General features: G+C 35.2%; 1 protein-coding gene across 1 annotated transcript in view; it reads left to right on the forward strand.

The window, feature by feature from the left end:
- Positions 1-14,107, forward strand: part of CPS1 (carbamoyl-phosphate synthase 1) — a 151,861-nt gene that overhangs the window by 1,025 nt on the left and 136,729 nt on the right. The window lies entirely within an intron of this gene.

Raw genomic sequence — 14,107 nt, forward strand, 5'->3', positions numbered from 1 at the left:
CATTTCCATTTTATAGACAAAAAAATAGAGGCAAAGAGCCCTTCAGATTGTTCCAGTAGTATATTGTAACTGAGACACAGAGTAAAACATTGTAATATTAAACCTTCAGGGTACCAGACTTGACAAGAAACCTGGCTTCTATTCCTGCCTCAGACATTTACTAGTTATGTAAGCCCAGGCAATTCATTTCACCTCTTTGTGCCTCAGTTTCCTTTTCTGTAAAATGAGAGGATTGAACTTAGTTATATCGAAGATCTTTTCCAACTCTAATTCTATGATCCTACAAGTGATGAAATGTCAATAGCAGCACCTGATTTTCTTTTTTTAATTTTGTATTAATGTGTGAAGATGCTTATCACTATATTGGTATGAAATAACAGTGGTAATTGCAAATGAAGGTTATTAACAATGAATGCAAAATTTAAGTAGACAAATTAACATTTTACAAAAAGAATCTTAAGTAGTACAAATTCTCAGTGGTAAAGTGGCCCTATCACAAAAATGCCTGAGCCATTTAGCAACTTAAAAGCAGTTGATTCTAATTTGTGGTATATTATTTTATCTGTAATAGGCATAGCCATAATATTTATTTGAAAAAAAATAGCAACTAATTCTCCAGCATCCACAGTTTTAGGTTGGTTAGGTCTGGGGGGTGAGTTGAGGGCAGTAACCCTTCTCACCATGAATACCATGAATACTACTGGGCTGGCTAAGTAAGCAATGAATATAGACGCTGCTAGGTATGGCCAATAGGCCTAAGGCTCATGAGTGAGAGAGAAAGAATGAACAGGAAAAATAAGGGGTGGGATAAAAAGAAAGGAGAGAAGAAAGAGAGAGGAGACAAATGACGTACACTTGGGCATACCAGTTGCACCTACCATTAGCTAAGTCATTCTGTAATGTTCCACTTAGGGGTTAACAGTCCCAGCTACTAAAGCTTGGAAGACTTCACCAGAAGAAGCTCTAGGAAATATGAGTCCCAAGAGAAATTATAACAGTGGATTTAGAAACACTAGAGTAATTAATTTGTTTGGATTCTATTTCAGTGAAATAGGAGAGGCTATTAGGAAGGTATTTCCCTAACCATAGGATAGATATGAGTATGGGAATAAAGAATAGGATACTTTATGTATAAATTATAAATATACTTCTCAGGAAAATACGAGCTCCTAGAAGGTAGGGACTTTGTTGTTACCTTTCTCCATATCTCCAGCCCCTAGCGTAATACCTGGCACTTGATAAATACTTATTGACAGGGTGACGTACCCATCTCAGAGAAAGAAGCACAATGAAAGTGCTAATATCCTGGATTTATACTCTTTTGGGGAGAATCTGTAAATCTAAGACTATCTAAGATGCAATAACTGATTGTCTTCACAATATTACTATAATGTGAATTATCTCTATTTTGTATGGTAAGAAAATAGAAATAGAAATAGAAATGTGGCTTACTGTGACAGAACCATAACCTCCTTAAAGTAAGGTTTATTTTTGTCTTTGTGATTCCCAGTGGAATATCTGACACACAGCTGGTACTTAATCAGTGCTATTAGTTAACTGAACACAGAGGGCCATATGGATGGAATTTAGACTGGAATCCACATATCCTGGGTCTCACTCAATGCTATATATATATATATATGTCCAGCCCAATTAAAAAATAAGCTTCAGAAGATGTTTATAACAGTTCTGCAGATGAACTCTGAGAGAAAGCAGATCTTATTCCTCCCATTGGCAGATGTGTTAAGTGTGTGCCACAGTTCATAGCTAAGAATGACAAATTTGTAGGAGAAATAAAGCATCATTGCTGGCTGTAAATGTCATTACTCACATTCAATCAAGTCTGGCCTGAATTTCTGGAGGAAAGCTAGGCATGAAAAATAGGAGTTCTTGAACTTCCAAAATAGTTTTATTAAAATTTTTGACTGGTGCCCAACAGGACCCTGCTATTGTTGATTCATTTTGCTGCAGATTTCTACCCTGCTTCTTGCCCCACTTCCATTTCTAACTTTTCATCCTTGGAAGTCATAGCCCTGCCCCTTTTCTGCTTTATAAATCCTTTTAATATTTTGAGAGGGACAAAAACCCTATACCTAGAAGATGCTAGTGGTGCAAAGTGATGACTTATGTGTTGATTAATAATGGCCAGTAGACAAAGAGGTGTTAGTCCTACAGCTAGTACAGTACTGAATGGAGTGTGAAATGTGCAGCGGGAACTAGGTCTGTGAAGCTTGTCCTGTCAGTCAGCTACAATTGGGTACTTCCTCTGAGTTTTCTGAGGTCAGCTATCCTACCCTTTGGCAAAAAGGGCCAAGGGTGGGTTTTGACGACAGCAAATTACGCCCTTGTTTGTTCATACTGTTTTTGGTTTGTGTATTCTTGGCTAATGTTTATAGACTGGGGTCCTGCCAAATGAGCCTGCCACATTTTACTTTTAGTGAGGCTAGAGGAAAGAATGGTAAGAGGGCTGTATACCTAAATGAACATGACATCAAGGAAAAGATTGACCAACAACCATAAAATAGAGAAGAATGCCAAATATGTGAGCTTTTCTGTTAGTGCTGAAAATATTTAACATTTGCATGAGGTGAATTATCATGTAGTGGAGTAGAAAGATCTAGGAGTATGAGAGGCAGAAGATCTAGATTTTAATCCTTTAATCTCTTTGGGAGTTAGTTTTTTCCCTTGTGACATGAAAATAAAGAGACCTGGCCTTGTCCACTTTGCTTAACAGGGCTAAGGAGAAGGTCAAATGAGATAATGCATATGAAGCACTTTGATGTAATCTCAAAGTATTGTGTACAGATATTCAACTGGATCAATCTGGCATGTCATCCATCTGGGTATTGCCTATAATAATGCAGATCATAACCTATTGAAGCCTGCCCATCCTGTGCATGGCCTTCCATAAATTCACTGCTGAGTTCCACCCAATGTGTTAGCCTTACTCATTTACTTAGCTATGGAAACTCATTAATACCATCAATAATTAAATTAAAACTTAAGAATGGTATGTTTTCTGATTTGTGGGAGGGGCTGATCAGCTTACTTTGTTTTTTTTTATTATATATTCCTGTAATAAGGTAGTAGTAATTATTTTTCTTAATAATGGTATAATTTTCTGGAATTGTCAAGTGGTCTTCTGAATACTCAAATTACTTCAAATACTCAAATGATGTTCCTTGCTTGTATTCATGTTTATACTCTGAAAACAGTGTCATACTGGTTCAGATGCATATGTTAGCCAAATCATGTTTCATAGCCATGTCAGGGGACCATGTGATGGTGGAAAGGCCTGATTATTTTCCTTGACATTAACCTCTCAAGTTAAGATTGCACCCTCCAAATATCAGCTTTTGCCTGACTAATCATGAGGTAAGAAGTCTTTGGAAAGTCCCAAAAGGTTAATATTGGAAATTCCATGTTATTTTGAAAGGAAAAAGTAACAAATTGAGAATCCTTATTCCTTTGGAAAAACAGTAAGTTGTTACCCCTAGCCTTCTTTGCCCCCCTAAAAATGCCCTTGATAGCTTGTTGACCAGAGTCATTATTAAGCCAGAAAACTTTCCAGATAAAAGGATTTGGTGTCCCACTAGCTTCTCCATACCCTGCTGAGTCTTAGTTTATTCTCTATAGATAATTTTTTCATTTTGTAGATTTTTTAATTCTCAGAGATCCCCAAGTAAATGCACCTGTTGTTTAAAACTCAGGTATAATAAGAATAATAACTAACATTTACATAGGATTTAAAAAATTGTAAAGGCCATTTACATACCATACTATTTTATGTATATATAAATTCTCATTGGATCCTCACAACCATACTAAATGATTTGCTCAAATTACACAATTAGTTAGTGTCTAAGGCAGGATTTGAACTCAAGTCAGATCATGAGTACTATCTATATAGTTGAGGTGCACAGTAGTCATGAAATCTGTTCATGTTTTCACAGGTATTTTTAGCTATGGAGTGGACAACTTCAATAAATACTACCAATTGCTATCATTCAATTATATTGTGGCAGTTTTGTAACAAGTCATTTGGTGGATCTTCCTGTTCTACCCATGTGCAAATGGTCCCTCCATTGATACAGATCACAACCCCTTTGTACCTCATTGTATGGTATTCTTGGGCATATTTTTCCATAACTTGTATCTTCAGGATCTAATTTATATCCTGAAGGTCTTCCCTTTGTTTATTTTTAATATCCCCAGATCAACAGATTTAGAATCTGGAAAGAACATCTCAGGAATTCTAATGTAGTATTGGACCATCTATTATTTCTTATTCTTTCTACATTCTAAGACCTACAAATAAAAAATGTGATGTAATGAAACTTCTTTATAACATTGTTGCTGAGGCATATACTTCCATATATTTTCAAGGTTCACAGTGTTATATTAGGATTTTATATAGTTGTGTTTTACAGGAGATGATGACACCCACAGTGTATCTGAAGCCATGTAAAAAGAAAGCATATTATAATCCCAAATAAGGTGAATAATGATGATAGTAAAAATGAAGTGGTAATGGCACATATTGACGTAATTTTTCCTGGTTTACAAAGCTAAATAGCCCTGTCAGGCAATAATAATTAAAATAGCTGACCTTTGTAGAGTTAGAGACAGTATGGGGTAATAATTAGAGCTGGGCTTGTGCCAGAAAGACATGGGTTGAAGCCCTGCTTCTGATACAGACAAGCTTTCTGACCCTGGATGAGTTTCTTAGGCTCTCAGCTTTCTGGTCAATTCTCAGAGATTATATAAATCGCAGAGAAAGTGCAAATCCAGGTGGATTGCATTCTCCTTATCTGAAAGTTTCCTATACTACTGAAATCAGATCTTGTCCTTATCCCTAGTAAAATAGCATTTTAAGGTGTACTAAATGTTTTGCATGTTGGAGAAGGAAATGATAAACCACTCTAGTACCTTTGCCAAGAAAACCAGACAAGACTGGCACAACAAATGGACAGCAACAAAAAAAGCTTTGCCTCTATTATCTGTTTTGATCCATGAGACAATAAGATCTGTGAGGCAATCAACTGTTGTAAAATAGATATATTAGACAGACACGTGCAAGCTCTGTTTTGAGGAAGTTTGTATTATTCTTCAAAATTTTCCTTCATTTTTGGGGGGAGGGCGTGAGGGAAACTTCCTTTAATCCTGTGAACCACCTTTTGAGCAGGGTCAAATCTCTCTCCACCATAATGTTTTAAAGACTGACAAACTTTTGTAATAGTCGTATAGGTAGATGGCCACACAAAAGTTTGAACGACTCTGAGGAGAGTAGTTTGGAAATCCTCTCTCCGGCTTCCTTCTGCTAAGAACTCTGTCTAGAGTATAGCCATGTTCGCCCACGTTCAGCTTCTCCAGAAGCTTATCTACAAAATCTGGTGCCTCTTGATGATTCTAAAAGTCCCATCCTTTGACTCCTACCATGAAATGAACATAGCTTCCCTCTTAATGTGATCATCTGCCAGACTTTCTCAGAGGGAAAATGGTTTTAGGAAGGCCATGAGGCATTGGGCCCCTAGCTTTGTGTCATATGCAAAATGCCTAAAAAGCTTCTAGAGGCCATGGCATGAGGCTGTTGAAGAGATTGGCAAAGGGAGGAAACAAAATCAAGTCTGACATTCATGCATTTGGATGCCTGAGTTCTCCAGCTGCTCTCTGCTGTTTTCATTACTCCTTCCCTATTCTTTTGACCATAACCAGCAAATCTTAGCCTTTTTTATCCCTGCAATGAATATGTTGGCAAAGGTCCGAAATATTTCACATGAGTGAGCATAATGTCTCTGTCTTCTTGATGAATTTTATTGGGCCTCTTTTGATTAGTTTACAAAACTGAAAACAAATCTGTGTCCACTTGTAGCATAAGTAACATTTATATTTCAACTTCTGTTGAAGCAGTCTACTTAAGGAGAACAGACTACAGTAGGACCATCACCTATTTATTCCTGCATACTTTCTGGCTGCAATATCCCACCAGTGACTCATATTGAACTTGCTATCTCCTCAAACTCACAACTTCCTAAATTTATTAATAGGATCATATAATATATTTCCTAGCTTGTAAAAATCTTTTTAAAATCCTTTCATCTATGAATTGGCTATCCCTTTGTGTCAATTATGTTCTTCACGGTCAAGACCGATTAAAAAAAATCTGTTGTTTCTCTCTCAGACTTCCAAAGTGGAAAGCTTCATAAATGTAAAATGCCAACCTAACCAACTGAAAATTTGTGATAATCTTTAGTCCTGTAGTTGATCATTTATATATAGTATACCATTTGTAGTGTTCTCATAAACGTTGTAATTTATGAAAAGGAAATAAGTGCTTATGAATCCTACTCAGCCTTATACCTGAGTATTCAGAACACAAACATAGACTTTAAAATTTGTCATATATTTGTATTCTGGTTTAAATTTAACTAATAATGAGTTAATATTAACTTAGGATGTTGTAAGGTTTAATTGATTACTGCTGTTAGGTACTTTGAAATCCTTCAGTGAAAAGCATTGTAACTAAAATGAAACATCATTAAATATTCGTAAGCTATAAAAAATGGGCTTAGGTTCTATAGAGTCTAAACTGTCCATATTTTTATAGTTTAACTTGGAAAGTGAAAATAAGATTTTACTTACCAATAAAAACACATCATGATTTGAATTTATTGCCATACTACCTACGGAATCATTATTTGAAATACATTCTATCTTTAAGCCTCCCACATTTAAAACCTGGTTCAGACTTACTTGACTTCATAGAGAATGAATATTGAAGTGAACTTATAGCTCAGAAACATCAGGCAGGCCTGAAATCAAATGTCTATGTAGCTTTAGGCATTGGTAGAAATGGAAGGGAACACTGGGGACCTCTAGTTTTTCTAGTATGCAAATCATTCCCATAGATAAATGATTCCACTGTAACACAGTCAAAGTTCCCAGAGTAAATCATTTTCATTTCCGCAACTGGCTTAAGGGGCTTATTGTAAAAGCAGTTTTTTATCCTCAGCTCTTATGTAGAATTTATTGCTCTAACTGGCTAGCGGCTTTATATTATAAAGGGAATCATCATGATTTTATTGGCTAATTTTCACACCCTTTAAGGGGTGGCGGTGCCATTATTCCCATTTTACAGATGTGTAAAATGGATACAGTAATTTGCCCAAGGAGATATTGGGCTGCCTGTGTATCATCCTTGAATAGACACCCCCTTCCCCCAGCTCTTTTTGAAGAGGGGTTTATATTAATTTTCTGAGGGAGGCTGTACTTATTTCTGAACACATTGGATTGGTTATATAGTCAACCTGATTGGAATGTTAAAATTGTCAAAGAAAGTAAATTGACAGTTTTTCATTATAGTGGAGGGGAGTCTCTCTCTCTCTCTCTCTCTCTCTCTGTGTGTGTTTGCTTGTTATTCACATAGCCATATCTAGGCTTTCAATGGTCAGAATTCTATGTCCATAATATCTCTTGAAACTTACTGGAGTACTAGTCACTTTTGCACTTGATTAAACCTTCTAATCGGTTTTTCATTGTTGCATTTTTGTTTTGTTTTTGCTTTTTCTTAATCTTAAAGTGCTTATAGATCAGGGAACCAGAAGGGAACAACACATTTAGCTATCATGAGTTCTGCACATGTGATCTTACAGAGATATCTGAGGTTGCCATAGTTTCTTGAACTGAAGCAGTGACGTGGCATCTACTGGTAACAAGATGTGACACATTGCTTTAATTTTCATGTAATCCTGAGCAGCCACAGGTATGCAAAAGTCTAAGTTAGTAGATAGATATTCACTGTAATTAGTTTTAGCTTTCACTAACAGTTTTCATTCTGACTTTCCTTCCTCCCAAACTTTTGAAGCAAAGGGTTCAAAGGACAGAGAGAGTTCAAAGAAAATTACTGATACCCTCAATTTAAGAACAGTCTGATTAGATGAGTAAAGATAAATGAAAGTCTAGCTAATGATTATTAAGCATGTAGCAAACATGCTAGGAAAAACTTACCTAGCAGTAGGAATGTGGTCTAGACAGTTTCAAAATGCTTCATAATTGTTTGACTTCTAGAACCTGTACTTTTTGAATGAATGAGGTGAATCTAGCACTAGAGGTGTATTTTCAAGGCTTGTGAAGAGTAACTTAGCCATGAATCCCAGTCAGAGTTGTGGCATTGATGCTATGACACAAAATGCTTTGAAAAGACATAACTTCAACCTGGTCTCAGACTGAGCATGCTCCTGTGAATAACACTCACCCATTTACTCTAGTTTCTTAGTTCTAAGCAATTATTTTAGTGGGGATAAAAATCAATCAATCAGTGATATTTTTCTTGGCATTTCAATTTTTTTTTGGAAAAAGTAAAAATACACTAAAGCTTTCCCTTGGGTGGAAGAAATGCCCTGTGTAAATATAGTACTATCTTTTCCTAATATCTTAGAGGAAAAAGAAGATGTCATCTCAATGTCTGACATTTGAAACATTCCAGATCAATCTAAAATAAACCAACCAACAACTTTTTAGACTACATTAGAATTATTTTAGATACAAAAATTCATGTTATTCTTAAAATAAAATTATTTTAAATACATAAAAGCCTCCATTTTTACAGATAATTACAAGCACAGAATGCAAGGGCCTGCCAGTCAGTAAATTTTTCACTAGAGAATACATGAAAAGAAATTTCCTTCACTCTCATCCATCTAGGGCCATAAAGACGAGGCATTTCTGATATAGAAGTAAAAATAATAATATCAATTATATAACATTTTAAGTTTTTCAAAGAACTTTACATATGTGTTATCTCACTGGATCCTCACAACAACCTTGTGAAGTAGGAACTCTTATCTTCATTTTACAAGCAGAAAAATTGAGACTAATTGCCGAGGTTCATAGACTAGTTTAGAAGCCAAGGCAAGATTTGAGCTCAGGACTTCCTGACTCTAAGTTCAATCCTCTCGATTTACTATGCAGTTGAAAGTACAAAGTAAAAAAAAAAGGAGTAAAAGAAGTAATCAGATATGCACAGAAGAGCAGAAGGTTAAAGTACTTGGTAATACATTTTACAGAAATTATAAGGTGTATAAAATCTTCATCCTGTTGAATGACTCTGCTTTAAATCCCCAGATGAAAGTGAGCAACATTTAGTATTAACAGTTCCTGGAGACAACTCATTTCTTTCTCTAAAGTTAGAATCAGTTAAATGCTTGTGAATAATTAGCTAATATCATGACTACTAATTACCCAATCTATCTTATCAACTCAAAAATGCCTTTCCTTCTCCTTTTTCCTCTACCCAGATGCCATCCCTTGCAAAAACTCTTCCCTGATACTCCCAGTTGAGAACAATCCTCACATCTCACATCATTGCTACTGCTCTGTAATCCACGCCATATAATACCATGTATTATAATAAAAATAGCTAGCGCTTATATAAGACTTTAAGGTTTGCAAAGTATTTTACACATATTTTCTCATTTGATGCTCACAATAACCTTATGAAGTAGGTGCTATTGTTATCCCCATCTTACAGATGAGGAAACTAAAGCTGAGAGGTTAAATGACTTGCCCAGGGTCACACCACTACTAAGTGTGTGAGGCAGGTTTTGGACTCAGGCATTTTTGGCACCACTGCATCACCTAGCTCCATATGATAGGTGTCTGCGTTAGTGTTTATTCCCTCTCCTAAACTCTTTGAAGTCAGAGGCAGTGTATTAGCTAAATGAGAGTTACTATATATTTGTTCTTGAGACTTACCATGACACTTACTACATATTTGTTCTTTTTATATTTGTTATATAAAGCAACTACTTTGTAAATTGTAAAAAAACTCAACACCCTAGCAATATCAATGTGAGTTTGCATTATTACCGCTTCTGCTATTCTGTTTATCTCATTGCCCCTGGGAAGTACCTGGATACCCCCAGTTTGTATTCTGGGAGTGGGCCTATGGAAGTTTTTCTGGGTCTTTTTCCCCCTTAGAAAATTGGAACTGGACCAATCCCAAATTCTAAGGAGTACTTAGAGAAGGAAGATCATTCCAATACTCCTCAGCGATTTTGCTCATATCTAGAAGTTCCAAATGGGATTGGCTCCATGAATAGCAGAAGTCATATCCAAATATTTCAGATTGAGCCACCCAGGCCCTGAATGCTCTCTGGAATCCAATTTATCTAGGCCAAACCTGAACAAATCTCACATTTACCCCAATACTTTTGAAGGTTGCAGAACTGCTTCAGGATTGTGTTTAGTTTGTATGGCTCTCAAACCATGAGGGCCAGGTAGACCAAATCCTGGGAAGCCTCTATTAATGGAACCTTTCATTCTTATGTACATTGGCTAGGGGATTTCAGAATCTACAATCAACTCTTACCTCCCTGTGGGCAGGTTATGTGAAGTGAAGCCATGATGTATGGCAGAAATTCTTGCTTGGGATCCATGAACTTGTTAAAAATTTTTTTGAGAATCATATTTCAATATGATTGGTTTCCTTTGTATTTTAACTTATTCATTAAAACATTGCCCTGACAATGGAGCTAGATTTCTGTCAGAGGAGTCCATGGTACAAAAAACTGAAGAACCTCTAATCTAGAATAAAACTGAAGTTCAAGTTGTTATAGATGTAATTAAGCAGAATTTATAATAAAATTATTTGTTGATATAATCCACTATCATTTAATTAATTTTACTTATTCATTCTGACTGAAACCCATCTAGGACTCTTTTAAACCAAAATCTTTACTTACTTCTCCCCAAAGAGGAGAGATAAGGATCCAAAGGACCCAAAAGGACCCCAAAAATACTTAAAGAAACTAATTTAGACAGAAAAGGAGACTGGTTTGGCTTAGATTAGTGTTTTGCATCTGTTAATGATGGCATATTGTCTTTCTTTGCCATTGAGTAGGATCTAGACATAAATTCTGAGTAGAAGAGCAGGATGCTAAAAACTGTATAGTTTTAAAGTTTGTGTTCAGTCAAATTAAATCCATCAACCAACATTTATTAGAGATATGCCATGTTCCGGATACTGTGCTAGGTGATAGGGATACAAATCATCATCATAATCAATCAACTTTTATTAAGTGCCTACTATGTCCCAGGCACAGTGCTGAGCACTAGGGATAAAAATCATCACTACCACAGCAGCTAGCATTTTTATAAAGCTCTTTAATGTTTGCAAAACACTTTACAAATATTACCTCATTTTGTCCTCACAAACAACCCTAGGAGTTAGGTGTTATTATCATCCCCATTTCACAGATGAAGTAATTGAAGTTTAGAGAGTTTAAGAAATTTGCCCAAGATTGCAGAGCTTGTAAATTACCAAGGCTGTATTTGAACTTGGGTCTTCCTGACTCCAGGGCCAGTGCTATTTTCACTGAGCCACCCAGCTGCAAAACTGGTATGGTCTCTGCCCTAGGTATTTTGTGGAGTGAGATAGTGCTAACAGCTCTTTCATTTGATATACTATTTATATCCAGAATGGCTGAAATATCATTTTAAAACCTAAATAAAAACACATTGTAAAAGCAAATATAATTTTTAAAATTTTATTGCTGCTGGGACCATCCATTATTAAGTTTCATCGATGATTAACCACAAATGCAGCATCATGTATCTTTGAATAGTATCCATTGATAAAATGTTCTGTTGTTTAGAAAAGCACTGGTTTCTCATAATTTATGTTTTCAAAATATTACTTTTCTTTCTTTTTGGTTGTAAACATCTCTCTCACGTTACAAAATGATCAGGAGGCAGTTCTAATAATGTCTTGTCTTGAAACCAAATAAAAACTAAAGCACATGTCTTCTAGCAGTTATTTTACAATATAAAAAATGTGGAATTGATATATCAACATAATAGGGGAATTGAGAGACTGCATCAATGAAAGGGAAGAAGCAAGTTGACTGCATTTTAGATGAAACGTAAAGGAAAAAAATGAGAATGTGTTATATAGAATCTGAACCCAATTATCTTCCCTTTCCCTGAAAGACAGAGAATTAAAATGCACAGATTAGTAGTATTAATAATAGAACTCAATTATTAGTAATAGTCTGGGAGCTGCAAAAAATATGAAAGAATGAAAAAGAAAGAAATTATATAGATCTACTAGACTCATTTTATTGAAACTTTAGGTTAAATGCTTTCATTTTTGTTTTGAATGGTTATCCTTGGGATACCTGCTAGACAACATTTGCCAAGTAGAGCCATCTCAAGTCCATAATTCATTTTATGTGCCATGGGACACCTATACAGAATTAACCTTTACTTTGACTAGACATGGGGAGGGAGAGAATGCGAATAATAAAGCAGATGACCCATACCTAGCAAAGAGATATTGCATAATAATGAGATAATAGAGCATTTTGACCCAGCAACCCACATCATACAATTTGAATGATATAAATGACATAAAGTGGTATCAACTCCAGACTGTCAAGTAATAAGAGAAAAGAAGTCACTAAATGTTAGTGGTTAGAAATTGTATGTTGAAGAACTTGGGGTTCTTGATGGCTCATAATGACTCCATACTACATGATAGCTTCTTTAAAAAAATAGGATTAAATAAAAAGCTTTCTAGGGTAGTATTTGCATAGGTTCAAGTCTGCCTGAAAACATTAAATGACTACTATGTGTCATGTCAAGCATTAGATGACTACTGTGCCATGCATTGAGGGAGATATAAAGGTTGAGATGTGATTCTTGCCTTCAGAAAACTTATAGTCTATTAGAAGAGTGGACAAGCTAAAAAAACAAACTACTGTAATACAAAGTTGGGCATGAATGTACATGTGACCAAGAAAGTGCTATGATGAGTTCAAAGAAAGACCCCTACTTGCTAGGAGGAAAAGAACAGACTTTGTGGAGGATGAAAATAAGGATAAAGATCCTTGATTGGATAGATGGAATGATGGTAACAGATGGCAGATATATGATCAACTCCTATTTAGCTTCTGTTTTCATTGCCAAGAAAAATTGTCTTTGGATTGGAAAAGGCAAAGAAATCAGAGTAATAGAGAGTTGATCCAAGTCACCAGACTCAGATGAACTACATCTTTGTGTACTGGTAGATTTGATTTCTGAGCTGTTGTCAATAATCTTTAAAAGATTGTGGAGAAAAGGAAGGCTCAGCATTACTTGAAATACTGAAGAAGGGCAATTGTTCTTCTAGTTTTCACGAGAGAAGAGATAAGAGTCATCAAACTATAGATTAATGAATGGAACTTCCATTCCTGACAAAATCCTAGTACATATTATTAAAGGAGTGTTTATTTAAGTTCTAAAAAATGAACAGGTAATCATAAAACTTTAGTATTATTTTGTCAAGAAGAGGTCATGCCAGATTAACCTTATTTTTTTTTTTTGGATAGGGTTGTTACACTGATTGATCATGAAAATCTTTTTGATGTAGTTTAACTAGATCTTAGTGAGCAATTAACAAAAGATCTTATATTATTCTTATAGAGAAATTGATAAATATGGGTTAAACAAAAAAAAATATTTAGATATATTTGAAAAGGGTTGAATGACTGAACCCAAAGAATAGTCATTACTGTCTATTTGAGTGAAGTTTCTAGTGGAGTGCCTAAGCATCTATGATGTGTAACATTTTTATTGATGACTTAGGTATTGGGTATTGCAAGGACACTTAGCTAACACATTTTGTGACTGAGTCAAAGAATAATTCACTTAATCTAAGAAATGGAAATTTAGTAGAGATAAATGTCTTCTTATACATGTTAGCTGTGTGACCATGGGCAAATAGTTTAAATTTTTGTGTCTCTAGATAACTCTAGGCAAGAATATATGTCGCATAAGAGTAGCTGATCTGAATACATGGAAGGCATTTCCACACCAAGAGTGCCATGTTTTGTTGAAATAATAGTTCTAGACCAAACAAACAAACAAACCAAAAAACCAAAAAAAAAAAATAAAAAAAAACCCCCAACCAAACAACATCTTGTAGTTGGATTTATTTATCATTATTTTTTTTATTGCTACCTTTTTTTCCCATTTATTTATTTATTTAACTTTTAACATTCATTTTAACAAAATTTTGGGTTCCAAATTTTCTCCCCTTTTATCCCCTCCCCCACCTCAAAACACTGAG

The sequence above is a fragment of the Notamacropus eugenii genome, chromosome 6 (assembly GCF_028372415.1).
Source record: "Notamacropus eugenii isolate mMacEug1 chromosome 6, mMacEug1.pri_v2, whole genome shotgun sequence".
NCBI lineage: Eukaryota > Metazoa > Chordata > Mammalia > Diprotodontia > Macropodidae > Notamacropus > Notamacropus eugenii.